Here is a 26,276-nt window from a genome sequence, read left to right on the forward strand (position 1 = left end):
GACCGTCATTCATGCTCTAATCACTTCACACCTAGATTATTCTAATAGCATGTATGCAGGAGCCCCAGCATATTTGATTAAATGGCTTCAGATTGTGCATAATGCCACTGCTAGGCTGATATGCAACATCCCTTATCGCCATTCTATCGCCCCGTATCTGATGAAACTGCACTGGCTGCCAGTTACCTTTCGCATCAAACTTAAATCTTTGGTCCTGGCCTTCAGGACTCTCAATGGCCTTGGCCCGGCCTATCTCAAAGGCAGGCTAATGCCCGTTCAGTCTATGCAAGCTCTCAGATGTAATCATCTTCGCCTCCTCTACTCTCTCCTCGCTTTCGCCATTCTAGAAAGGGGGGTAGAGCCTTTGCTGTTGTGACTGCTAAACTGTGGAACAGGCTACCACTGGGTCTACGGCTGACCACATCTGAACCATTGTTCCGAAGCAAACTGAAAACCAGGTTGTTTTCCAACCTCTAGCCGCGCTTGACCTCTTCGCGGCCTCCAGTCCGTAGCGCCGGGACACCCCCGTCAGGGGTAGCAGGCACTTTATAAGCTCCTAAATAAATAAATAAAGCAATTATATCCTCTCTATATCCCACTCTCAAGGGAGAAGAAGGTCCATGATGAGGCCCCTTTTGTGGAAGGACACATGGAGAAGGGGCAGATGTCGGAATTACTGCTTAAATACGACACAATCATGTAAAGCTTTCCTTTCAGGGCATCTGCCTTCTGGGTTCAGGGCACAGTGTTGTCTCCTCCATATATCATGGAGAGGGCCACAAAAAGTCTTATGAGGTAACAGAAATGAGCCCCACAAGGTCCTGGATACATATCCATAGGAGTATGGCTGAGAACCTGATGGAAGAACCTAAGTCTATGATCTCGTGTAGGAGCCCTCCTTGACACTACCCAAGCACAGCAGCACTGACCATCCATCCTGGAAGAACATTGGTAGCTGCCAAGGGGCTAATAACCAGAGAACTGGGAGTGAGTGAAGGAGCTTCAGCCAGTTCCTGGCTGATGCCCAGAAAATCCAGATTGTGCAGGGCGTTCACTTCGCGAGGTGACTTGACACAGGCATTTATCACTAACCCGGGTGCTCCCTGCATTATGCCATCTTTCTCATGTGAATTTGTGCTTGACCTGGACAAAGAGGCAGATGGCGAGAGAGAGAGAGAGAGCGATAGAGGAGGAAGAGGGAAAGAGAGTACAAGCAAAAGCAAGAGAGCGAAGGAGAGAGACAGAAAGAAACAACAAGACATAGACAGAAACAGAGTCAGAGATTGAGAGAAAGTCAGTGAGGCATCTAAAGAGAGAGACACCCACCCATTCAAATAGAGGAGGAAGGGAAAGATAGACAGAGAGAGAGATAGAGAGAGAGAGAGAGAAAGAGAAAGTGAGTGAGAGGGACAGACAGACAGGCAAAGAATGACAGATATAGACAGTGAAGGAAAGAGGTAGAAAAAAGCGAGAGAGACAGATATGCAGCTCCTTTAAAAATGAGGGATTGAGAAAGAGTGAGAAAGATAAAGAGGGGGCCAGAGATAGAGAGAGAGAGAGAGAGAGAGAGCGACATTGCGAGACAGAGAGAGAGAGACAGATATATCCGTGAGTGCCTTGGGGCTGTTTTCAAATGGTTCCAGCTAAACAGCCTCAAGTGCAACTCAGATAAATCTGAGATACTCTTCTTCGGCTGCTCATCTGACCCAGAGTGGCATGAATGGTGGCCTGCCGACATGTTCCCTCCAGCGCATTCGTCCCAGTTAGCTAAGAAACTGGGAATTAAGATCGACAACGGGCTGACATTAAGATCCCAGGTTCTGGCTCTCTCTGAAACCTGTTTTGGCCTTCTCAAGATGCTCCGGAAGTTCTTCCCCCTGCTCTCTGAAGAGCACAGGAGGACTACGGTCCAGGCCTTAATGGGCTCAAGATTAGATTACTCCAACATTCTATATCTTGGCCTACCGGAGTATCTCCTGCAACGACTGCAAGTGGTCCAGAACGCGGCCGCGTGGGCTATCTTTGGCCTCCACAGATGGGTCAGAGTATCTAGCCTATTGCAATCGCTCCATCGGCTGCGGATAGAATTTAAGGACTTGACACTGGCCCACAAGGCCTTGCATGCCTCGGGAGCTCAGTATCTCCAAAGGAGGCTTGCCTTTTACCACCCGGCTCGATCCCTGAGATCTGAGTCTCTGTTCCTAGCTGTGGTTCCCAGCGTAAAAAAGGCTTGCATTGGAGGCCGCTCTTTCAGGCTGCGAGCTCCGCAGCTTTGGAACTCTCTTCCAATGACACTGCGCAGTACATCCAATCTACTGGCCTTTAGAAAGGGCCTTAAAACATGGCTCTTTGCCAGATAGTGTTCTTCCTCGCCAGTGCTGGATCTCCCTACTCTCCGTAGTGGTCCTGTTTATGTTGTGGTTGTCTGTCCTTTCCGGTCACTAATTAAAGCGCCGGGACACTCCTTTGGAGAAGCCGTGCGCTATAGAAGACCAACCTAACATCTAACATCTAACATCTAACATATAAAGAGTCAGAATCAGGATTTTGAGAGAGGTAAGACTCTATGGCGTGCCTCTTATATACAGATAGCACTGTACCTCGTAAGAGTTATTTTTTGGTACTGAGTTTTATATAGCGCAAACTTGACCCGAATCAGGTATCAGAGCACTTTACATAGCACCAGTTGCATTACATTAGGACACATTCATTTTTGTCAGGAACGGAGAGATTAAGTGATTTGCCCAGAACCACAGGATTTTCAGCGTCATTGCCGAGACTCAAACCCAGGGGCATGTTATCAAGGCAGGCAAAATAAAATTATCGGCACTTTTGCGGCTGTTTTCGGCAACAAAGCTGCGAAATTTCATCACCCTATTAGCAAGCTGTTGCTAACATCAGTTAGCGACAGTTTTTAGGTGATAGTGAGCGGTTTGGGGCCCGCTTTGCATGTTAGCGATATTTATCGCTAATGACATGCAAAGTGGATGTACCCAACCAGTTAGCGACTGAAAGCAGTCGCTAACGTCGCTATCGCCTATTAGCAAGGCAGGCGTAGCGATAAAAAAAATTGCGCTAAGCGCGAATATCGCTAACGCCTGCTCAGACCAGTTCTTAGGAAATATATCCAATGGGAGGTGGATATTCTGGCTTAGACCCTATTGGCGATGATGTGTGAATATCACTGGTTTTCCAGAGATATTCACGCATTTTGCCGCTATTGCCAGTTATTTTAACGCAATGGAGATAAACGTTGCTAATAGCATGTTATCTCTGCGATAAAATCCGGCGATGCTTGGCGATAAAAAAAATGATGCTAAGCTTCTTTAGCGATAAATATCGCTAGTTGTTGATAATATGCCCCCCAGTTCCCCAGATTCGAGGTTGACTGCCCTAGCTGTTAGGCCAACTCCTCTCCCCAAGAGTTCTGGGGCTCTCATCCAATCAGTGATCACTAGAAGGAGGACGATGATGAGAACAAGGACATCTTAAGGGCTTTGGGGGCCCTGGGCCAAGCGTATGTGGAGGGTCCCTGTTTGGAACAGCTTTGAATTCGTAATCCAGTTTCAGCTCTTTCATGCCCTCCCCGGCCAAGTCACTGACTGCCCAAACACACTTGTCCAAATTCAAAATGTGTTTACATCTAATATTCAGGGATAGTGATGTTTCAATATTGTAACACAGCAGCTCACTGACATTACTGCAAATATTCTCTGCTACACTCTACCATTTCTCACATGTGAGGTCCTTTTTGTTTTATCAAAAAGAAACTTTTCTAATGCAAGTTGCATGAAACACAAACACAACATTTCTCTGCAAAATGTCTGTAATAGACTCACACATAACCCACATTACAAATAAATGAAAGGAAAATGGTATTTACAGCAATCTGTTTAAGAATTATTCAAGGTCGTCAGGGCAGGACTGTTTGGAGAACAGAGCCGATCTATCAGGGGGCCCCGTGAAAGGCTGGGGCCCCGGGCCAGATGCACTCTGCCCATGTCTTAAAAACATCTCTGGATAAGAAAGGAATGATGACTGACAGGCGGGTTCTTGCAGTTCTGGAACAAACACAGCAAAGCACCACAGAACGATAAGAAATGCAACTGAGAAGGCGGGGCTTTCCGTGAAGTGGGTTATTTTGTTATATTGCCGTAAAGCACACGTGCCCTCTCTAAATAGCAAAAAATCATGTTAGGGTGAGCCGCAAACGCTCTGTCTGCCCCAGCGCAGCTATTAAGGAGAGACGTGTGCAAGCTCTTCTGGTATATTTCTGCCCTCATGGGACCGACACTCTCAAGCCTATAAACCAGATCCTTCATTTATTTATAATCACAAGTCTTAGCTGTCGCTTTTCCAAATGCCTAGAAATCCCACATCAATACTTGCGAAAACTCTTCTGTCAGGAAAACACTCAGGCCCGATTACAAGTAATGCGGATTTGTGGTCGGAGATACCTTGTGGCCGGAAATAACATTTCTGGCAGGTAACCCATACAGAAATCTGGCTATTATAAATGAATCTCCACAGGGCTAGCAATAGCTCCATTGTTTTCTGGCAAAATTCCACACAGGATTCTCAGTTTCATTGGAATGAATGCTCCCATTTAAAGAGAGCCAATGAGTGAGGAGTCGGGGTGAGTGTGTGGCCTGGAAGGGGAGCATTGCCTGCTGCCCCATGCCTCAGAAGGGAGTAGGGCAGGGACTTCAGATCTGGGCCCAGCAAGAGCTTAATTTGAGCCAGTGGTTTCCGGTGCTCGGCACCGGCACTTAATTGTCAGCACCGGCACTTGTGACAGGTTGTCACAAGGTGGTGCTTTCTGGCCAATTTTGAGGTGACTACAACAACAGTTAATTATTAATGTAATAAACATTAAAACTTAGTATTGCCTGCCGCCCAAGCCATTCTTATGGCCTTGGTGGCCAAAATAGTCTGAATTGTCACACTTGTAGGAGTGTTAAGGTCAGTAGTTGTGTTGTTACTACACTGGCAGCACTGGTAGGGGTAAACTGAGGTGCAAGCTGCAGTGGCCTCCTGACGAGAGCCCTGGCACTTATTTATTTACAAATTATGCACTGTCCGCCGCCCAGCTGCACTTACAGTCCAAGACCAAGCGATTTTAGTGGCCGGATTTACCATCTGGTAAAATCAGGTGCAATGTTCTGTTCCTGCACCATGGAAAACCATGCAAATGAATGCCAGGCTAGTCATGATTGGATGGAGCTGATTTGCACTGGTGACGCCACCCCTCCCAACATGTAATCCGTCCCTAACAGAAAACCTGCCTTAGGCATAGAAGCTTGCCTTACAGAGTATTGCAGTTGTGCAAAAACCACATAGTGATAACGGAGGTCCCCAGCAGACACATCAGTGTATGCTCTTTAATGATAGCACCACTGTCACCTGTACCTAGGGACTTGGACCAGTGGTGCCTAGAGATAAATGCCATACCTTTTTTTTATTTTAGACAGTTTTATATAGGGAAGAGTCCATTGTGAGGGAATTCGGAGACTTTACAGTCAGAGAGTAGGGTAATACATAAATACATATTAGACAGTGCTTAATTTGTACAAAAAAATAAGTGCCAGGGCTCTCGTCAGGAAGGCACTGTAGCTTGCACCACACATTGCCCCTGCCATGCTTCCTGTGAAATTAACAACATAACTACTACCCATCACACACATACAAGTGTGACAATTTGGACTATTCCAGGCCGCCAAAGCTATAAGAATGGATTGGTAGGCAGGTAAGTCATTTTTAATGTATACCAAATTAATAATTGACTGTTGTTGTGGTCATCTCTAAATAAACCTGAGAGCGCCCCCTTTTGGCAGACTGTCACAAGCTCCGGTGTTGACACATAAGTGCTGGGAGTTAGGCAAGGCTGCATTTTGGCCCCTTTTTTATTCAATCTTTATATTAATGAACTGGATAACGTATTAAGGGCAACTGGGGTTGATTTCCCCAGTGTAGGATGGCGTGCGATCTCAGCCCGGTTGTATACGGACGATGCCGTTCTCATATCCAGGACTGAAAAGGGGTTACAAATGCTTTTATCTGCCTTCTCGGGTTTTCTGTCAGACAGGGATTTGTCAATTAATTCTTCCAAATCATATGACATGCAAGTGAGGCATTCCGGTAAGAAGAACTTCCAATTTAGAGTGGGAGATTCTAAGATTCCCTGCATGAACGTGTTTTCTTACTTAGGGGTTCTCTTTGACAAGCTTAATTGGGGTCCATTAATACAGAAAAAAGGGGATCTGGCTAGGGTGTATTCAGCAATCTTCAATTTTGCCTCCAAACTTGGGAAAAAACACACAGGAGCTATGCTGCAAGGGTATGAGGCCAAAAGCCTGGCCATAGCTTCGTATGGCAGCGAAATATGAGGATATAATGCTAGAGACACCCTCCAAGTAGTGGACTTTCTGAAAAATCTATCATGTGTTCCACGGGGGACATCCAACCTAGTGGTCCAGGAGGAGCTGGGGGGTCCTAATATAAACGATGTACTTTCCTTGCGCCCCCCCCCCCCCCCGATTTGTTGGTTAAAATGCTGGTTAAATATAGACCTCTCTCTCACCCACCTAATCATAAGAGATTGCATGTCTCTTGATAACTCAGCTCGTATTCCGTGGCTGAGTTATGTTAAGAAATGTTTTGGAAGGTTAGGGTGGGGGGACCTATTCTTCACTCTTGAATGCATCACTAAGAGGGATGTGGAGACAATTAGGGTAGCCTTCCTGACTGCAAGGAATATGAAAAGGAAAGCCAAGGAGGTACAGAAACCTAGTGTGCGGACGTACATCATGCTCAAAATAACTCCTAGGGCAGAGCCATACCTTTTGGGGTCTTTGTCCTCACATAAGAAATTTTTACTAACTGGGTTTCGGCTGAACCTTTACCAGCTTTTGCTTGCCAGATCCAAATGTTTTACTAGAGGTAGAGCGGCAGCTCCCTGCGGCTGAGACGGACAGTCTCCACAGGATTTGCTGCATTTTATGTGTTCATGTAAATTATATGAATTTCCTCCTAAACGGTATTTGGTTCCTATTTCAAAAAGAATGAATTGTAGACAGGCTCGTCCTGCATTTGTGTATCTGCAATTATTGAAAGAGGACTGCTTATTTTTTATAGTGGGGTTTTTAAAAGCTATTGTTAACTCTAGAAAATACATGGATTTGTAAAGAGTGTATTCCTCAGGCTTATTTATTTATTTATTAATTATCATTGCTGTTTCTGTTGTCTTCTCAACAAATGCACTGTCACTTTTATTGTTTTGTTGATGTGTAACTTTTATGGTTTGATTTATAAACTGAATAAAGTTTCTAGAACTTGAACACTTCAAGTGCTGGTGCCGAGAACCGGAAACCACTGGCTCAAATTAAGCACTGACACAGGTAGGAAAATGAACCTGCATTAATATAAGTATAGAGCGGTAATACACCTATGGGCTCATTTGCTAAATTATAGGCATTGCAGCAACCAATGTTCCTGCGCTGAATTGCGCAAGGGGGAGAGAGCAACGCAGAGCAATGTTTACGAAATATGGCCTGCTGCTGCTTTGTTCGACTGTGCTGCTCACAAACAAGATGCCTGGCGCCAGGCACACATCTTTATATCATAAAGCCAGGTGTCTAGCATAGGTTTTGTACTGGAAGGGTAGCTGTCCAGTACAAAAGTCCTATACCTAGAGAGACGTTAAAACATTTCACATAATGCTGCATCCCTGCTGATTTGCAGGGATGCGCCAGGAAACGTAAATCTGCCCCAAGGTATTTAGCCATGAGAAAGAGAGAGGGGTAGGCTGGATCACTTTAAAAAACTATGGGAAACTGGGGGCATGTGAGACATCAGACATTGATGGATAGTCGAGGTCGTGCTAACATGAGTGTAGATGAGTTTGTTTCTCATGATGTGTAGCCGGCGGATGGGTTTTTAGCTTGGGTTTGAAGACTGGGAAGATCTCGGATCCTAATATCTCTGAGCGAAATATTCCTGATCCTGGAAATTACCTGAAATCGATCGAGAGACAGCAGATTGTATCCTAGTGCGAAGCTTCCCCAATTACATCCTTGAAATTGCTGTGCTTGACAACATCATCCCAGAAGATAACACACAGTTACAGTGCAACAACTGTAAATGGCCTACCCGAAGAATTAGGGGATTGGAATAAGTTTTGGAAAAAGATTGATCCAACGTTATCCTTTGAGCCTTAATTTTCTCCATGAAATGCCCAGAATACAGCATTCCTCAGAACATCATTATATGTCTATATAACATCAATAGCACTGCATGCCCATCAGAGACCACAGTCCTGTCTGTTCTGTCATGTTCCATTAGTGCTCAGCAACACAGAAGTTAAAAGCCTAATAATTGTTTTATTTTTTTATTTTTAGGCTGAAGTAAAAAATCTAATCTTCTGGGAGTGCGACTGAGGACCAGTCTCCTGCTTCAGGTCTAGCAGCAACCAGAATAAAGTACACACCCGTATATCTATCCCTAATTTCCTGGGAGTGCGACTGAGGACCAGTCTCTTGCTTCAGGCCTAGCAACATCCAGAATAAAGTGCACACCTTTATATCAAGCCCTAATCTTCTGGGAGTGCGCCTGAGTACCAGTCTCCTGCTTCAGGTCTAGCAGCATCCAGAATAAAGTACACACCCGTATATCTATCCCTAATTTCCTGGGAGTGCGACTGAGGACCAGTCTCTTGCTTCAGGCCTAGCAACATCCAGAATAAAGTACACATCTTTACATCTATCCCTAATCTTCTGGGAGTGTGACTGAGGACTAGTCTCTTGCTTCAGGCCTAGCAGCATCCAGAATAAAGTACACACATAATAAAGTACACATCTTGATATCTATCCCTAATCTCCTGGGAGTGGGACTGGGGACCAGTCTCTTGCTCCAGGCCTAGCAACATCTAGAATAAAGTACACACCCTCATATCTATCTCTAATCATCCGGGAGTGTGACTGAGGAACAGTCTCCTGCTTCAGGTCTAGCAGCACCCAGAATAAAGTACACACCCTTATATCTAGTCCTAATCTTCTGGGTGTGGGACTAAGGACCAGTCTCCTGCTTCAGGTCTAGCAACATCCAGAATAAAGTACACACCTTTATATCTATCCCTAATCTTCTGGGAGTGTGACTGAGGACCAGTCTCTTGCTTCAGGCCTAGCAACATCCAGAATAAAGTACACATCTTTACATCTATCCCTAATCTTCTGGGAGTGTGACTGAGGACCAGTCTCTTGCTTCAGGCCTAGCAACATCCAGAATAAAGTACACATCTTTATCTTTATCCCTATTCTCCTGGGAGTGTGACTGAGGACCAGTCTCTTGCTTCAGGCCTAGCAACATCCAGAATAAAGTACACATCTTTATATCTATCTCTAACCTTCCTGGAGTGTGACTGAGGACCACTCTCTTGCTTCAGGCCTAGCAACATTCAGAATAAAGTACACATCTTTACATCTATCCCTAATCTTCTGGGAGTGTGACTGAGTACCAGTCTCTTGCTTCAGGCCTAGCAACATCCAGAATAAAGTATACATCTTTATCTCTATCCCTAATCTCCTGGGGGTGTGACTGAGGACCAGTCTCATGCTTCAGGCCTAGAAACATCCAGAATAAAGTGCACATCTTTATATCTATCCCTAATCTCCCGGCAGTGTGCCTGAGTACCCGTCTCTTGCTCCAGGCCTAGCAACATCTAGAATAAAGTACGCACCCTTATAACTAGCCCTAATCTTCTGGGAGTGCGACTGAGGACCAGTCTCCTGCTTCAGGTCTAGCAGCAACCAGAATAAAGTACACACCTTTATATCTAGCCCTAATCTTCTGGGAGTGTGACTGAGGACCAGTCTCTAGCTTCAGGTCTAGCAGCTACCACAATAAAGTACACAGCTTTATATCTAGCCCTAAACTTCTGGGAGTGCGACTGAGGACCAGTCTCCTGCTTCAGGTCTAGCAGCAACCAGAGTAAAGTACACACCTTTATATCTAGCCCTAATCCTCTGGGAGTGTGACTGAGGACCATTCTCTTGCTCCAGGCCTAGCAACATCTAGAATTATGTACACACCTTTATATCCTCGATCAGACTGAAGTATTATGAGAATAAATATCTAATTGCCTTTTACCTTGGCCTAGCAGGTGTGTTTATTGTTTATTTATGTATTTATTTTCCTTAGTTTTGGTTGGGTACAACCTTACAGACATATCAAGTCAGGCATAAAATGGTCAAATTTCGCAAAAACAATGGCCATGGCATAACCATAGATTCTTCTCACAAGTGAAAATATCAAAACCACAATCACAATGCGTTCACTATGATTCCGAATCGTATTTGCACTAGATTTGTATCATTATTTTGGAAACTCCTGCATAACGACACAATTTATTGTTCTGGCAAGTTCACATATGTCATTCTACAAACATATGCTCAAATAAGCAAAATGTAGGCTTGCAAAAGTGACAGTGTTTCTACTCAACCAAGCTTCAGTGACTTGGAAAAGAAGCAATTATCCGAGTCTTAGCCTCAAAATATGCTACTCACTGGGAAGCAGTTTGATGCCACTTACTGTTAAATTAAAATTCATCAGTACTGAACATCATACACTTGGCAATTCTTAGACTGGCTGCTGGTGTTTCAGTGAAGTGTGAATTAATGGAACAGAAACTTCAGCATTCTAAAAAAATAAAATGGTAAATCAAAATGCCATAACCCTTCTATACAATAGGACAAAGTTTTTCTATGTTATAATATGTTATGTTAAAGAAACTTTTACAATGCACGATTACCGTTGGTGTCTTGGCTTTAGCTCTGTTGAGTGGGTTAAGAAACATCACCTAATTAAACGAAAAGCCATGTTTTACTTCGTTCCTGAAAGATAACAGAGTGGGCACGGATCCTAATATGGGGGAAAAGTTTATTCTATGCTTTGGCAGTGCAAAGCACAAAACTTCTACCAGCCAGCCTGTTGTAATTTGGCAGTGATGGGGTTAGCATTAGCAGAAGCCATCCTGTATTTATAGACTATCTTGTCCGTTTTAAGGATTCCATTTTGTATTTCTGTCAGCCATTTTGTTTGCCATGTGCTACTATGTGCTCGCCATGTGCTCTGTCCTACCTTTCTGTTAACTGCTCTTGAAATCTGCCTAGAGATGAGATATATTTAGCATCTTCCTCCTTCGTACATGCTCAGTTGAGCTTGCAGCTGTCCATGCAGCTGCTGTAGTCTGTAACTGTCAGGATGTGTTCACAAGAATTAACAACTGTTAGCTCCTGCCATTTGTGTATTTTCAGAATGACCCTATATGTACCTAAAACCAGCATTTTGTACTTATACCTCCTTCATTTGAGCCCCTGTGTGGGTATAAAAGGACCACGCTCCTTCCATTCAGTATACTACTTCATACATTACCAAAGGGTGCTGTGTGAATGTAGTTCCACCTCATGAGGTTTAATAAACTCTGTATTTTCTATTCCAGTTTCTGTGCCAACTTCTATTCTATGGTCTGAGGACTCTGTGCAGAGAAGGGAGAACCCCTAACACTGCTGGAGCTCACCACCACAAGCCCAGTTGGTCCTTTTACAACTGGGGATGGCACGTTTGTTTGCTCCCGAGGACTCCATGTTTCTGGTTGGCTCATACCTCCAATTCACCAAGGTATGGGGCGCAATTCACCAAGGAATGGGGCCCAGTTTACCGAGGTAAAAGTTTACGTCCAAAAATATTGCAATTTATGCGTGCCGAGAATTTGTAATATGATGCTTGTTAGGATTAAATGGATTACCTACTGCAGATCTTTCAGCCCGAGCTTCTGGGAAATCCATAGTATGATCTATTAGTCTATTAGTGATGCTAATAGATCAGATAGTGAAGAGACCAATTCTGCCATTCTTTCAGATATAATCACTACCCCTTCTCTGAGTGTTTGGCCTACACTCAACGTTGACACTGTCACCGAACTTCTAAGCACGATCAAATCAGGTTCGCCAAAAGACCCGCTACCATGCTCCATCTTAAAACTACTTAGCAGAAAAGCCCTATCCACTGTCACAGAGCTTCTAAATAAATCCTTGCAAGAAGAATGTGTTCCATCGGAGTGGAAACATGCCATGAGCCATCCCCTCCTAAAAAAAGCTAATGCTGACCCGAAGGTACCCGCAAACTTTCGACCAATTTCTCTCCTACCTATATTTGCAAAAATTCTAGAGAAACATGTCCACCGCTGTCTCTCAAATTATATAACAACACATGACTTGTTACCTCCCTTTCAATCTGGCTTCCGAGCAGGTTTTTCAACCGAAACCACTCTCTTAGGTGTAACCGAAAATATTCGTCAAATGATAGACAGGGGTGAAACAGTGGCACTGGTGCTTTTAGACCTCAGTGCCGCTTTTGACACTGTCTCACATGCGGTACTAATAAAAACCCTTCGCTCAATGGGCATCTGTGGCCCTGCTTTAAATTGGATCACATCCCTACTTGAAAACAGAACATTCCAAATTTTTTCAAACTCTACGTACTCAGATACCTATATCTTGAAACATGGCGTCCCCCAGGGTTCAATTTTAAGCCCATTACTTTTTAATTTATACATGAGCCCTCTTGCTAAAATAGCTAAGGATACTGGACTGATAATGTTCTCCTATGCTGATGACTCTCAGCTTCTCTTTTCCCTTCCGCCTACAGACAATAATGATCCCTCTATCTTGAGAACTGGGCTTACAAAAATTGCTGGATGGATGAAAAATAATTTTTTTAAATTAAACGGTGAAAAAACCGAACTCATAATCCTAGGAAAAAATAAAGAACTCTGGGGACCCCAACACTGGCCCCCAGAAATGGGCTCTCCTCCTATACCAACTAACCAGGCCCGTAATCTTGGCTTTGTGGTAGATGACACTCTTAGTATGCACCAGCAGGCCATCAAAACATCAGCCACCTGCTTTGTCATTCTGAAGTGGCTAAAGAAAATCTGCTGGATGCTACCAGATCACACCAAAAGAACTGTCATTAACGCCCTCATAACATCCAGATTGGATTATGCCAATATACTATATTTGGGAGCCAAAAAAGCCACTGTCCGCAAACTACAAACCGTACAAAATGCTGCGGCTAGATTGCTAGGTAAAATTCCCATCCATGCACCTACTACCAAACTCATACGAGAATTACACTGGTTGAAAATTGAGAACAGAATCAAATTTAAATCACTATGCTTTATGCATAAAATCTCAGCAAATAAAGCCCCTAAATACCTGTTAAATCTGGTACAACACTACCGCCCATCCAGGACGCTGAGATCCGCAACAGCAAACAAATTTGCTGTGCCTAAAATAAGACTATCACGCATGGGAGGTAGATCCTTTGCCTACCTTGGCCCCTCCCTGTGGAACTCTATGCCACAGGCTTTGTGCTCAGAGGTCAATCATATCAGTTTCAGAAAAGCCATTAAAACTTGGCTGTTTAACATCTAGTCAGTTGTCCAAACTTCCTCCTCTGAATCACAAGCGCCGGGAAACCCTTTGTTGGGTAGCTGTTTGCGCTATACAAACTAAACAAACTAAACTAAACATAGTAGTAGGTACCCCGTAATATTAGGTGGCAAGTGGGAGTTGCACAACGTTGTTAGCCTTGTAAGTTTTAGCTCAGCCACAAACATGCACAATATTTGGCATTTACAAGCCAAAAGATGACCCTTGCCTAACTTGGGAATGCTCAGAAATGATTCTAGCCAAGTGCCAGAGTAACCCCCTTCCTGGTTGGGAAGAGGAGTTGGCCTAACAGCTAGCGGTCAACCTAAAATCTGGGGAACTGGGTTTGATTCTGGGCAAATCACTTAATCTACCTGTGCCAAAGAAAAATTAATGTGTCCTCATGTAACCCAACTGGTGCTATGCAAAGCACTCTGATACCCGATTCAGGTCAAGTTCGTGCTATATAAAACTCTGTAAAATAAAAAAAATAAAAAGGATGAGGAATGGATTGCTCCCAGATTTGCTAGAGGTGCAGGGAAGGGCTTTTCCAGCAGAGAAAAAAAGAAAAAAATGACTGTGCAGGACCATATGTGGCTCCATTTCCCCAATGCCTAAATCTGCACTATGCAGATTTCTACCCAGGTGGGAAAAGAAACCATGGGAGATGTAATATGACACTTCTCACATTCCCATTGGTGTGTCTGGAAACCTGGAGCACGGCACAGGTGCACACATGGAAATGTCTATGATTTCCCAAAAGTAGTAAATCTGTGACAAACAAGCATGCCTGTGTTTGCTTGAGTGTATGGTGACATTTAACAAGGGCATGCTTTTGCCCTCCCCCAACACTGTATTTAGCAGCGCTGCATCATTTAACTCCTTGTTTGCTGCCATCGGCCGTTGGCCGACGGGAGCACTACCTCGCTAGTGCTGCCGTCGGCCAACGGCCGACGCAGCCCCGCCCACCTAATAGAACGTCTGCACCGCAGTGGAAAAACCGCAGCGGTTAAGGCATTAAAAAACCTTTATGTAAAACGGGCTGCATTTTAAAAAAAAGTTACTTTATTTAAAAGCAAACACAGGCATGGGGGTCTGTTGTCCCCAGCAGGCCACCATCCCTGTTTTATTGACCATTTCCAATGGGTCACATATTGCAACCTACCTCATGAATATTGATTAGGCAGGTCAATTGCGACCCCATGGAGAATCGCTAATGTGTCTGAGACACATTAGTGTATTTCGGTTTGCAAGTCTCTAATTGTGAGTCGCAAAAAATCGCAATTAAAGACTAGCAAAATGGAATGGTCAATCATCTGGCCTTTAGGGAAAAGTTGCTTGCTGTCTATTCATATTTTCTCTCAAGAAGTAAAGGGTTGTGGTTCAGCTGACTGCAGTCGTAATGTTCAAGTTGAACAAACCTTCATGGAAAGGTTATTGTTGATGCATTTTATTTAAAATCGTTGATATGCTTAGAAATCAACTGACTCGCAATTCAGGAATTACAATGAGATTTTAACCTCTCATTGGGGAAGTCTATAATTCACTGAAGTGATGTAATTCCGCAAATTGTGAAAAAATAGGGTGTGCTATTATCCCAGTGGAATTTGAATTTGAAAACCAATGCTTCTTGTGCAACAACAAGGACCAAATGTAATATACATACATACAAGTAGCACGGCCAGAACCCAACCTCTATTTTTCTGTTTTACTGTGGCTTTTGTTTTGTCAGCTCTATATTCACAGTGTTGACATCCATTTTATAATGTTAGCCTTGTCGTGTCATTCTCAGCTCTGTACCTACTGAATCAGCTTTCAAGGTAAGCATGAAAACAAGTGCCTGAGCGAGTACTGGATCTGTCCTGGCAGCAAGGAACATGATCAAGGCCAAACAATCAGAATACCCCGGTCCGTAGCATCCTTTGTCATTATGCTGGCTGCAAGGAGTTCATTTGTGCAAAGCTGCACAGCACGTTCTGTGTCCTCCAGTTCATTGTACCAGTGATAAATACATTTATGTAGGTAGCTGGCTCTGCATATGGTACACCACAAAGTGGTTATATTCTGCAGAGATTCCGCCAGAAGGGTACAAGGCTCAATGTAAACCCAAAGAGGTATTTCTGGTAGTTTGGGCGGGCAGCCTCAGGCATAACACAGAGGAGTGTAAGACATTTCTTATGCACACAATGACCAATAAAGGAGACAACTCAAAAAGGGATCCACACCAATTTTAGAAGAAAAAAAATAAACTTATTTCAAGATTTATTTTAAGAGCAAGATGTCCGCAAAAAGGTAAGTAGGTTTTTCAGGAAAAATACTTGAATCTTTAAGAAGTGCAATTTTCAAGCATTGCCATGTTATACTATGGGAGGAAAACAAGAATGCCGTTTTTGCAGCTAAAGTGCTTGACTACAGATTCAGTCTTCGGGGTCTTTGGTCAACACCAGGCAGGGTTCAAATCAGTTCCAAGAGTGCACTACCAGCGGCACAGAGGGGGCCGGGTCAGAGGCCAAATTCAAGGTTGGGTGCCAAATGTTAACCAATAGAGAATGGGTGTACTCGTAGTTGCAATGATCACAGATGAGTAAAGCTGTGTCAGGTGTCGATCTCCTGGGGTTAAGGTAAGTACAAGGGGGGGCCACAAGCCAGCACCACTCTTACACCCTCAGTGGCACAGGGGCAGCCTGGAGCAAATACAGCATCAGGAGCCCAATGCAACTCAATGGCGGAGATCGGTCTTGAAGAAAGGCTGCAGGCTCAGGCCAGGAGGCCGGGCCAAGATTACCCACAGCAGCCCAGGTAAGTAGAGCTGCGAGGGGATGTAGGGACACCAATGGTTGAGGTCCTCAAGGCCCAGGGGTTTCAGGTGCAGGAGTGCCCTTAGGTGTTGGAAAACTCTTACCGGGCAGGATGAGGTCAGGGGAAGACTTCAAGTTGAGGCTGCAGGCATCGAGGAGGAGACCAGCAGGGGTCTGCCCACAGTGTACTCAGGCTCAGAATCATTGAGGAACCTATGCGGAACCAGTGGGCCACTTGGACTTAGGCTGTGGGCGTCAGGTGCAGAGGTGGATCCGGAGGCGAGTTTGTGGTTCCTCAGGGCAGAGTTCTTTTTGTTTGCAGATTCTTTCTTCTGGACAGGTCCACTGTCAATGGGAGATTAGGAGCCTTACTTGAAGTTAGGCAGTTATCCCAGGGTACTGGAATTTGCTGGTATGTGAGGAGAGTCGCTCTTCCTACGTAGGGTCTGTGAGTACTACAGACAGAATGGTAGGGATGGGGTCAAGTCAATTGGTGTCTTCAGTCTTTGCTGCTGCACGGCTATTCTTTTTTGGTCATCAACATCTGATTCCAGGGTCTGGGGAAGACAACTAAATACAGGGCACTAATAGGTAGGGAGCAATGGGTTCCTTAACTTGAGTGCTTATATCTACTAGTATGCCATCCTCCTGTGGGAGAGGGAGTATTCCTAGCCCTGATTGGATAAGTCCCACCATCTTCAGGATAGTGGGCATTAAAAAGTGAGCTTTACTTCACCTCCAGCATCTGAGGGATGGTGTTGGTGAAGGGGGGGCCACCCCCTATTCTTCCTAAGTTTTCCCACCAGCTCTACCACCAAAAGTGAGGATTTAAACCTGGGGTAGCCATCTGCTGCTAGCGGCAGAGGGTGGGGTGTGACCCAGGATGTTCTTAGTTTCTGTCCTCAGAGAGCAAAGGCTCTTGACCTCGGGATCCAGAAACATTTCTGGTGGTGGCAGGCTGCTTAAAGCAAGTCTGAGACCTCACCAGGGTTGATAGGTGTTAGACCTGGTATCATTGGTGTGGGTTTCCCCTGTATTTTTGCCTTTATCGCCCGTGTTTTTGCTGTGTGTTGGACTTACTTTTGCAGATTTAGATGCGTTGGGCACTTTGCCACTGCTGTTCAGTGCCAAAGTGCAAGTGCTTCTTATGTAAATTGTTGTTATGGATTGGTGATTCCATGATTGGCATATTTGATGTACTAGTCAGTCCCTAGTACAGTGCACTGTGTGTGCCCAGGGCCTGTAAATCAAATGCTGCTAATGGGCTGCAGCACTAATTGTGCCCCCATATAAGCAGCCTGTAAATGTAGCTCAGGTCTGCCATTGCAGAGCCTGTGTGCAGTCTAGTACTGCCATGTCAACCTGGCAAGTGCACCCAATGGCCAGGCCCTGACCTTCCCTTTTCTTACATGTTTGTCACCCCTAAAGTAGGCCCAAGTACCCCTGTGGGCAGGGTGCAGTATATGTGAAAGGTAGGACATGCCACACACATCAGGGCATGTCCTGATGTGTGTGGCATGTCCTATTAGTGAAATACTGCACATATCGTCTTTCACTATAGCAAGGCTACCTGTTCCCATAGGCTAGAATTGGGAGTTTGCTTATAAAATGAAATCTTATAGACATAAATGTTGGTGGGAAAATAAAGTTCAGTATGCCTGCCCTCAGAATGTTAAAATGCATCTTTTAGTGAGGGTGATATTTACATTCTGTGTTTGAAAATACCACTTTTCTAAAGGATAAACAACCTTTACAACAAAACTTTTACAACGCTATACCATTACAACGCAAATTTTGCAACGCAAACCATTACAACGCATTGTGCTGGGCGGCGCTCCAGGATAGGGAATAGGTTTAATTTACTATCCAACACCTTCCCTACTATCCACGGGGACTGGAGTTGGAATAGTAAATTAAACTATTCCCTATCCAGCACCCCAAAGCACTATGCGTTGTAAAGGCATGCGTTGTAAACACCGCGTTGTAAAGGCATGCGTGGTAAAAGCATGCACTGTAACGTCATACATCCTTCTAAAGTAGGTATTTTCTTGCTTAGCCATCCAGTGTGCCTCTGCTGGGATGAGTATTGACTTTCTGGCTTTGGAGTGACAGGGTCTGGGGACGTACAGAGGCTCCTGAGGAGAGTCTGCATGAGTCAGGGCTGGGCCGAATAGACCTGGGCTGCATTTAGAGTAAGGGGAGGAGATTTTCTTTCACCTGAATGAGCCTGGTCTGCCTTCCACAATGCTGTCTCCACCTCCTGCCAGGAAGCTGCACCAGAGAGGACAACACTGGTTTTGACTGAGCACAGGGCTTCTCTGCCACCAGAGAACAAAGGATTTGCTGTATAAAAGAGGGGCTCAGACCCCAGACTTTTAGATCACTTCTGGGAAATCAAGAGGAACCTTTGCCTAGCAGAAGAGCTGGAGAAACTGATGAGGAATACTGCCCCAGTGCTGTTTTCTGTCTGTGGTTGGCCTGCAGTGGCTACTTTCTGCCAAGGAAAGGAAAATCACATTGCTGTTTGCTGTGTCCCCTGCTTGAGGAAGATCTCCAAGAGCTTGAAACTGAGCTTTGCCTCCTGTTCTGAAGTCTCAGGGATACAAAGACCTCACCGCAGCTCCCCTGAACTTCCTTGCTGGGAGTACTGACCTGCTTAGAGGTGCCTGCTGTTGTTTTGGACCTCCAGATGCTGTTTGCTGCTGGGAGCTGGACTAATAGCGCAACTTCGACAAGCGTGCGCCAGCCCGCACCTCGAGAAATTGCTGCACACCTCGTCGAGTGCACTGACATCCGAAGTCCGGGATCAATGCACCGATTCAGATGGAAGTCCTACTGTGCAGCTGCAAGAACTCATGCATCATCCCGGAATGTCGCATCGCATCGAGTTCCCGGGTCTGTTGCATTGTTGTGGGACACAGTAAGAAACAGACGCATCACCTCCCCACGCAGTAAGAAACTGACACATCACCTATTCTCCTGTAAGGCACCAACGCATAACGTCCCCTGCGCAGTGAGGTACCGAAGCATCACCTCCTCCAGAGCAAGGAACTGATATATCACCTTCTGTCAGTGTAAGGAACTGACCTATCACCTTCCCTGCAATTTTTTTTTTGTGTGTGTGCAACGCATCCAAGGTACTTTGTGTGAAAAGTGTCGCATCTGCAATTTGCAATTTTCTGAACTATTTCTACGATTTGAAAGTCATATTTTTATTGCTGTATTGTGGATTTTTGTTGTTTTGGTCTTGCTTGATTTAGATAAAGATTTCTTATTTTTCTAAACTGGTGTGGTGTCCATTTGTAGTGTTTTCACTGTATTTCTGTATGTGTTCACAAATGCTTTAGACACTGCCTCTGAGATAAGCCTGTCTGCTCGAGCCAAGCTACCAAGGGTTGAGCAGGGGTTATTTTAGAAGTGTATTCCCATACCCTGACTAGGAAGAAGGGTCCCTACTTGGACAAAGGTACCTACCTCTGCCAACTAGATAACTTCATTTCTAACAGTAGGTTTTTTGGGGACACCTCTGAGTTGTCCTTTAAGTACATGTTTTTAAACACCTGCATCAGTGCATGCTGGGTTCAGTGAAACCTTCATGGTGCTGGGATACTTAAGTTGCCGAGTTTCTTTATGGCTTCACTGGCACTTACAATATTAAAGAATAGACTTAAATATTGTAGGGGCATATCTGCTCATATGCCCACGACTGAGATATAGTGTATACTGCTTTAGGGCTGGTAAGGCTTGCAAGAGGGTGACTTACCTATACCTATGGCAGTGCTGATGATCATGACACAGAGGCAGTGTGCAATATCGACTTTGTCGTTTTTCATTGCACCAATGCATGCATCCTGCTGCAGTGGCAGTGTCATGGCCTTGGTGAGGGGCCCCTATGGGACCCCTTCAGTCTCCATGTCCTAGGTACCAATGGTACCATTTACGAGGGACTTACAGGGGAGCTCAATGTTGCCATTCGTGGTACAGTTTTAGGGAAGGAGCACTGGCACAGTGGACCTGGTTGGAAGGTACACTATGCACTTACAATCAAAATTACATCTTTTTCCAGGCAAACAGTGGGGGGCTAACCATGTCAAAAGACACACTTTTTTACACTATATGAAAGCATGTTGGTCTAACAAAGGCAAAAGGTGATGAGGCGCTGTCACCGCAATGTAAGAAATGCGTCCCTGGAGACATAATTTGGTGTCGAAGTGTTTGCCATCAAGCAGTAATTGTATGAGCATCTCACAAGATGCACTCTGCGGTCCTAACAACAGGTTTGCTCTAAGATTAAAAAACAACTTGAATATTAATGGCAAGGGGTTTTTTTTTGTCCTTGCTCAGCTTTCATGAGTGCATTTGTGCCACTTCTTCATGGTGTCAAAAGCAGTTCTACAATTGTAAAACTAATACAAATACAAAACAATGGAAGGAAGCCTCCTGCAGAAATTTTCGCTGAATGCGTATAACGTTTTAATTGGCACTTTTTGTTGTGATGATCAAAGCTGTTCACAGCACTATAAATAATTAGACAAGGGCTAGACCTGAGCATTGGAAAATACAAGTGCTAGAAATTAGAACAAACATTTCCAATTGAACCGGTTACACCTTTGGGACTTTATATGTATTTAGCCATGCAGCACATTAGCCTGGGTGCTGAAACATCTACTGTTCTTTAACGTGGAGAGAAAGTAAGCACCAAACTGCAGAACACGGCATATATGGGGACACGTGGAGGAAATACTGCCTATCAGCTGGAAATGTTATTGCCCAAAGCTCAATTTTTAATATAAAATCAGCCCCTTCAGTGGTCATATCACTGAAAATACAAGATTTGAAAACATATTATTGTATACTGGTGCTTGTTTCTATGGTCTGGAATCTGGGAATGCTAAAGTGATTCTGGTATTTTACTGACCTCTGCTGTTCGTTTTCTAACAAGAAAGTTAAATAAAGGATGTTGCCAGAAAAATAAAAAAATAAAGTCTCTAAGTAGTAAGCAATTCTGTTATTTTACTGGCTTTTATTGGTCTTTTTCCATCAAGACAGTTAATTGAAGGCAGTTGAACAAGCAGAAAGCAATTCTGGTATTTTACTGACCTCTACTGGTCGTTTTCTATCAAGACAGTTAAATAGAGACAGTTGAACAGATAAAAAAGTCGCTTAGCAAATGCAGAAGCAGGCAAGTCCTAGTGCTTATCTCCAGATCCCACAAAGTACATACAACAGATCTTCCAGACAGCGCAAGCGCTGTCTAGGCTCGACCTGAAAAAAGCTCAAAAATATACCAAACATGTAAAGTTGTACATCCGTGAAAATTGACCGGAGAGCCAAGCCTGCTGCAATAGCTTTAAAAATTCACATCTGGTAGTGTGGTACTAAGGAAGCCATATATGAATACATAAATAGGGCACATCTCTTATTTTTAGAGTTAACTAATTAATATGCAAAACCTTGTAATAGACTCCCTTCTTTTTTCTATGAAAATGCACATATATAATACATGCATAGCATTTATTCTGAGGACTTTTTTGCATCTCCATTGCTACATGCTGTTTTTGCAACTGATGTAGCCAATCTAACTTGAAGTTGGAGCATCCACTGAAAAAACAACATTTTCAAACCAGTCCTTGCTTCTTGTTCACTCAACTGTGAGTATTGAATTTCTGACAGACATGAATGGGCGCCCATGGAAAAAATGGATGCATTGTGACACTGAAGGGTAGTAAATTATAGTAGGTAAAAAAAATGAAATAAATGGGATTTTTGTACGTAAAGAGAGATCTCAACTAAATTACACCATTTTAACATCGCCTCAGACAGTAAGCACCATTCTCAAAACCTAGGGCCTCATTTCTGAGAAATGATGCCTCGCTGCGTGAAAGCAGCGATGCGTCTCTTCTCAGGGCGCATTCCTTGCGACATGATTGATGTGTCATATTTATAATATGATGCATCATGTCGCAAGGAGTTACAGATACGTCAATATTTCTGACGTATCTGTAGGCGCAAAAGTGACGCATTGCTGGAGTGTGACGCAACTCCAACAATGTGTACTTTCACATGGGCAAGTCCCATTTTGTTAGTGCCTGGGTCAGTCTTACGCCTGCCATGAAGCAGGCGTAAGCATTAGCTTCCATGACCCTTTCTTGCGTCAAAACGCCCCCCTTGCATACATTATACCTGGCGCAGGGGTTTACAAAGTGACACATCTACCTAGATGCGTCACTTTGTAAATATGGCGCAACAAAGCGCATTTTTGATGCCACTGGTGCGTCACAAAAAGTGACACATCGGCGGCGTAAAAGTTACGCACAGCCTCATAAATGAGGCCCCTAGAATTTTGCATTCACGATCTGACCATATTGTTATGCATCTTGTAGATTTTGCAGTAGCAACCTAAAGCCACCGTGAAGTCAAACCTAAAAATAAACCTGTCATACTCATGAGAAAAACTGGCACTGTTACTTCCAACTCATTAAGAAACTATTCGCGTGTTTTACACCTTTACATCACTATCTATAGTACAAGGGTATAGTCGAATGAGTTTTTTGGTTCTGATCGGTGTAAATTAAATATAGCACCTCCCAGTTTACCATACCGTGCCACTAACAACATATTTAAAATAAAAAATTAGCTGCGACAGTGCAAACAATTTTTTCACCACTAGTAGAAAATTCAAAAACAATAAACAGCCGTGATTTAATATCGACACTGCAGCTAAAAATACAAGCAACATCTCAAAAAAGCTGAACTCATGTGTTTTTGTAAAATTTCTTTTACAACGTTATACTACATTGAAAAAAAGTATTTTTTATTTTTTTATATTCTATATGTGTGCACAGGCCTGTTCTAATTGTCTGTACTGACCTTTGGTCTGTCTTCCAGGGGGTTTTATGGGTTCTCCCTCACCTGCTGCACCACTTACGTAGCATTAGACAAATCATACATATACTTTTTGTTGGCGCAATATCCTACCACATTTAAGCAACCCCCCTTTCTTTCGTAACATCACAAGAGGTATAAACATTTATGTACAATGAGAACAGACACCATCAAAGGTGCATTTTAAGTACTTTCGAAATTTAGAGATTTATTGCAATGGAAATGTTATGTCTCACACCATCACAATCAGAGTCCTTACCTTTATTGACATCGGTATTTAGGTAAAAAATACTAAGGCGGGCAGGGAGCAGCATGCGACTTGTCGTATTAGAAACACGTGTCATCAAACAGCAGGCCCCAGCCGAGACAGCTTTCTGAGGACCAGTGATGCATCTCAGTTCTTCTTGTCTTCTGCTTACTCCACACATTTAGAAAACACTCCTGTAAAAAACAAATATTAATAATAATACTTAAATATCTTTTTGCCACAAATATATTTATATACAACAATCTCGCTTCATAATGACAGGGTCTGCACGGTGACAGTGTTAGAATGAATGAATGAATAAATGAATCTGCATTTCTAAAGCGCATGGCTACCAGAAGGCCTCCCAGCACTAGGAGCAGAGACAACATAGAACTACAACCAGTCTTCAAGTAAACAGAAAAGTTTAAAGAAGTTTTCAAAAAGACAAATAGTTATCCTCAATACGAATATGATTAGGTAACTGCTTCCACAATTTCGCAGCATTGTAGGAGAACAGGCGTCCACCACTCCGGGACCTTTTTATGATCTACTGCAAGATGCGTATTCCCGGAACGCAGGAACCTATTGGAACAGTAGGGAGAGATAATAGACCGGAGAATGGGTGGACCCTTCGAAGACATAGTCTTATGGACGATACACAATGCTTTAAACTAAACTCTTTCAACGACCGGAAGCCAATGGAGGGTAGCGATTGACGGCCTTGCAGATTCTCGATTGGGGCCTGCATAAGGAGGCATTGAAAGCTCAGAATCAAAAAGCCTTCAGAACCACTCCAACAAGAGGCACAAACATCATGCAGGAAGGTGACAACACTACAGCAGCTCCCTCAGTTTACACGTTGGACCATCAAAGTATCACAAATCTTCTTGCAGTGACTAATATTCAGATATTTACCTTTATTTATCCTACCTTACCCGGTACCCCTTAAAGACACATCTAGAACTCAATAAGCATCACAGAAGACAAAGAATGCTCCTTCTCACCAATTTTCCTGTACGACTCTGGAAAAATGTTGATGATGGAAGCATCTTTAGCATGGAAATGATGGCGGCCCCATGTGATGGAGGCTAAACACCCTAAAGAAAAAAAATATACTAATATTTTGAAGGCTTCACTGAGCTCACATGTCTCCAGTAGAAGTAGGTGTGGGCTACAGTGTGGCAAACCAATCAAAACATCCATGCAATCTGTGGTTCTTTTTTGATGGACAAGGTACCAAGCATTCCTCTGAGCAACTGGTTAATAACATGTTGGTCTCCTTGTGTGAGGATGAGTGGTGCTGCACTGGGTACTTTAGTACTTTTAGATACTTTCATACACTTCTCATTGAGGGAAACAGCATTTACAACGCTGTCATTGCACAGCGCTACCATTACAACGCGATTGTTACAACGACCACGTTATTAGTATGCGATGCAATTACATCGCAGGTCATTACAACAACTTGCACCAGGGGGTGCTCAGGTATTGGAAATAAATTCCAACACCTTCCCTACTGTTGCGCAAACTGGAGTTGGAATAGTAATTAATACAATTCCTAAGTCCAGCGCGCCCCCTAGTGTAAGTCGTTGTAATGATTTGCGATGTAAATGCATCGCGTACTAACAAAGCAGTTGTTGTAACTACAGCATTGTAATAGTATGTGATGTTATAGCATGCATTCTAACATGCTTTACTCCTCATTGAAGTATAAATATACACACTCCTACTTGAGTATGAAAGAAACCCATTATGGCCAACAAGTCAATATTTAAAGTCACCCACCAGAGACAGTGTGTGTGTTCTCTATAGAACCTTGGCAAATAGAGCCCACTCAACTTTATTATGAAAGAGCAGTAAGGGATCTGATTGGATGCAAATGTGTTGTCAGTTAATGCATCCTCCCCTGCTTTCCAAGTCCCTGCTGCTCAGTCAGTTTGTTTCAGTTTGTTTATTTATTTCGAAGGTTAAAAACCATCATGAAAATACATCACAGTAAAAAAACATGATCACAAACTTTTTTAACAATACTTCATTAAAAAGGGAGGTAAGGGGGCATCACTTTTTTAAAAAGAGGGGTTTTTGTGAGTAGTAGAACCAAAGTGCAGATGAGATACAAAAGCCACGCATCACATAATAAATGTCTTCCTTGCCTACCAATTTCAACAGCCCATAGTGTTTCTCATTTTAAAAGCAATTTTAAGAAAAGTTATAATAGCACATAGGGTTCGCATTTCAGTGGCTCTTTGAAGAAACAGTAAAGCAGATTTGGCATGGATGATTTTGGAGTCTTTTAAAACTCCTACTAAAAATCTTTGACGAGGTGTTTTAAAAAAAGGACACAATAATACAAAATGAAGGGTGTCCTGCGGAGACCTATTGTCGCAGCCGCAGGCACCCTTCTGCTCAATTGTTGGAGTAAACCCTGATGGATGAGCTAAATTATGGTGCAACAAATTGAGCCTAAAACGAGTCATTAAAAACCTCTCATGCTGACTATACAATAAAAAGAGGTAGGGTTCCATGCCAATTTGATTCGAAACTAGCGAGTGAGCAACTACGGAGGATTTAATAGAGTCAAGCTCCCTCCTCCTGCCACCAAATTTATCTAGCAATTGCCCTTGTACCGAGTGACTGGTATATATGTCCACCAGGGATGGGTCCAAAAATAATCTTTGTTCATCTATTTCACCCAGGGTATCTTTAATATATTTCAGCCAGGGGATTTGGAGGCATTTATCTTTCGTCAAACAATCCTGGATAATCTGTCTGGATAGTTCCGCATTGGGGTTTAGCCAAATTTTGATCCAGGACAGTATGGGTCTCAGTCTAATCAGGTCTGATATATATGATATTCCC

At 43.6% G+C, this 26,276-nt stretch overlaps 1 protein-coding gene across 2 annotated transcripts in view; it reads right to left on the minus strand.

Moving 5' to 3' along the window:
- LRFN2 (leucine rich repeat and fibronectin type III domain containing 2) overlaps positions 1-26,276 on the minus strand; it is a 1,526,854-nt gene that overhangs the window by 514,607 nt on the left and 985,971 nt on the right. For both annotated transcript variants that reach the window (XM_086926065.1, XM_086926064.1), the window contains one exon: positions 23,430-23,611. The gene's annotated coding sequence lies outside the window, so the exon portion shown is untranslated. The remainder of the gene's footprint in view (positions 1-23,429; positions 23,612-26,276) is intronic.

This window comes from Lissotriton vulgaris, chromosome 6 (assembly GCF_964263255.1).
Source record: "Lissotriton vulgaris chromosome 6, aLisVul1.2, whole genome shotgun sequence".
Classification (NCBI taxonomy): domain Eukaryota; kingdom Metazoa; phylum Chordata; class Amphibia; order Caudata; family Salamandridae; genus Lissotriton; species Lissotriton vulgaris.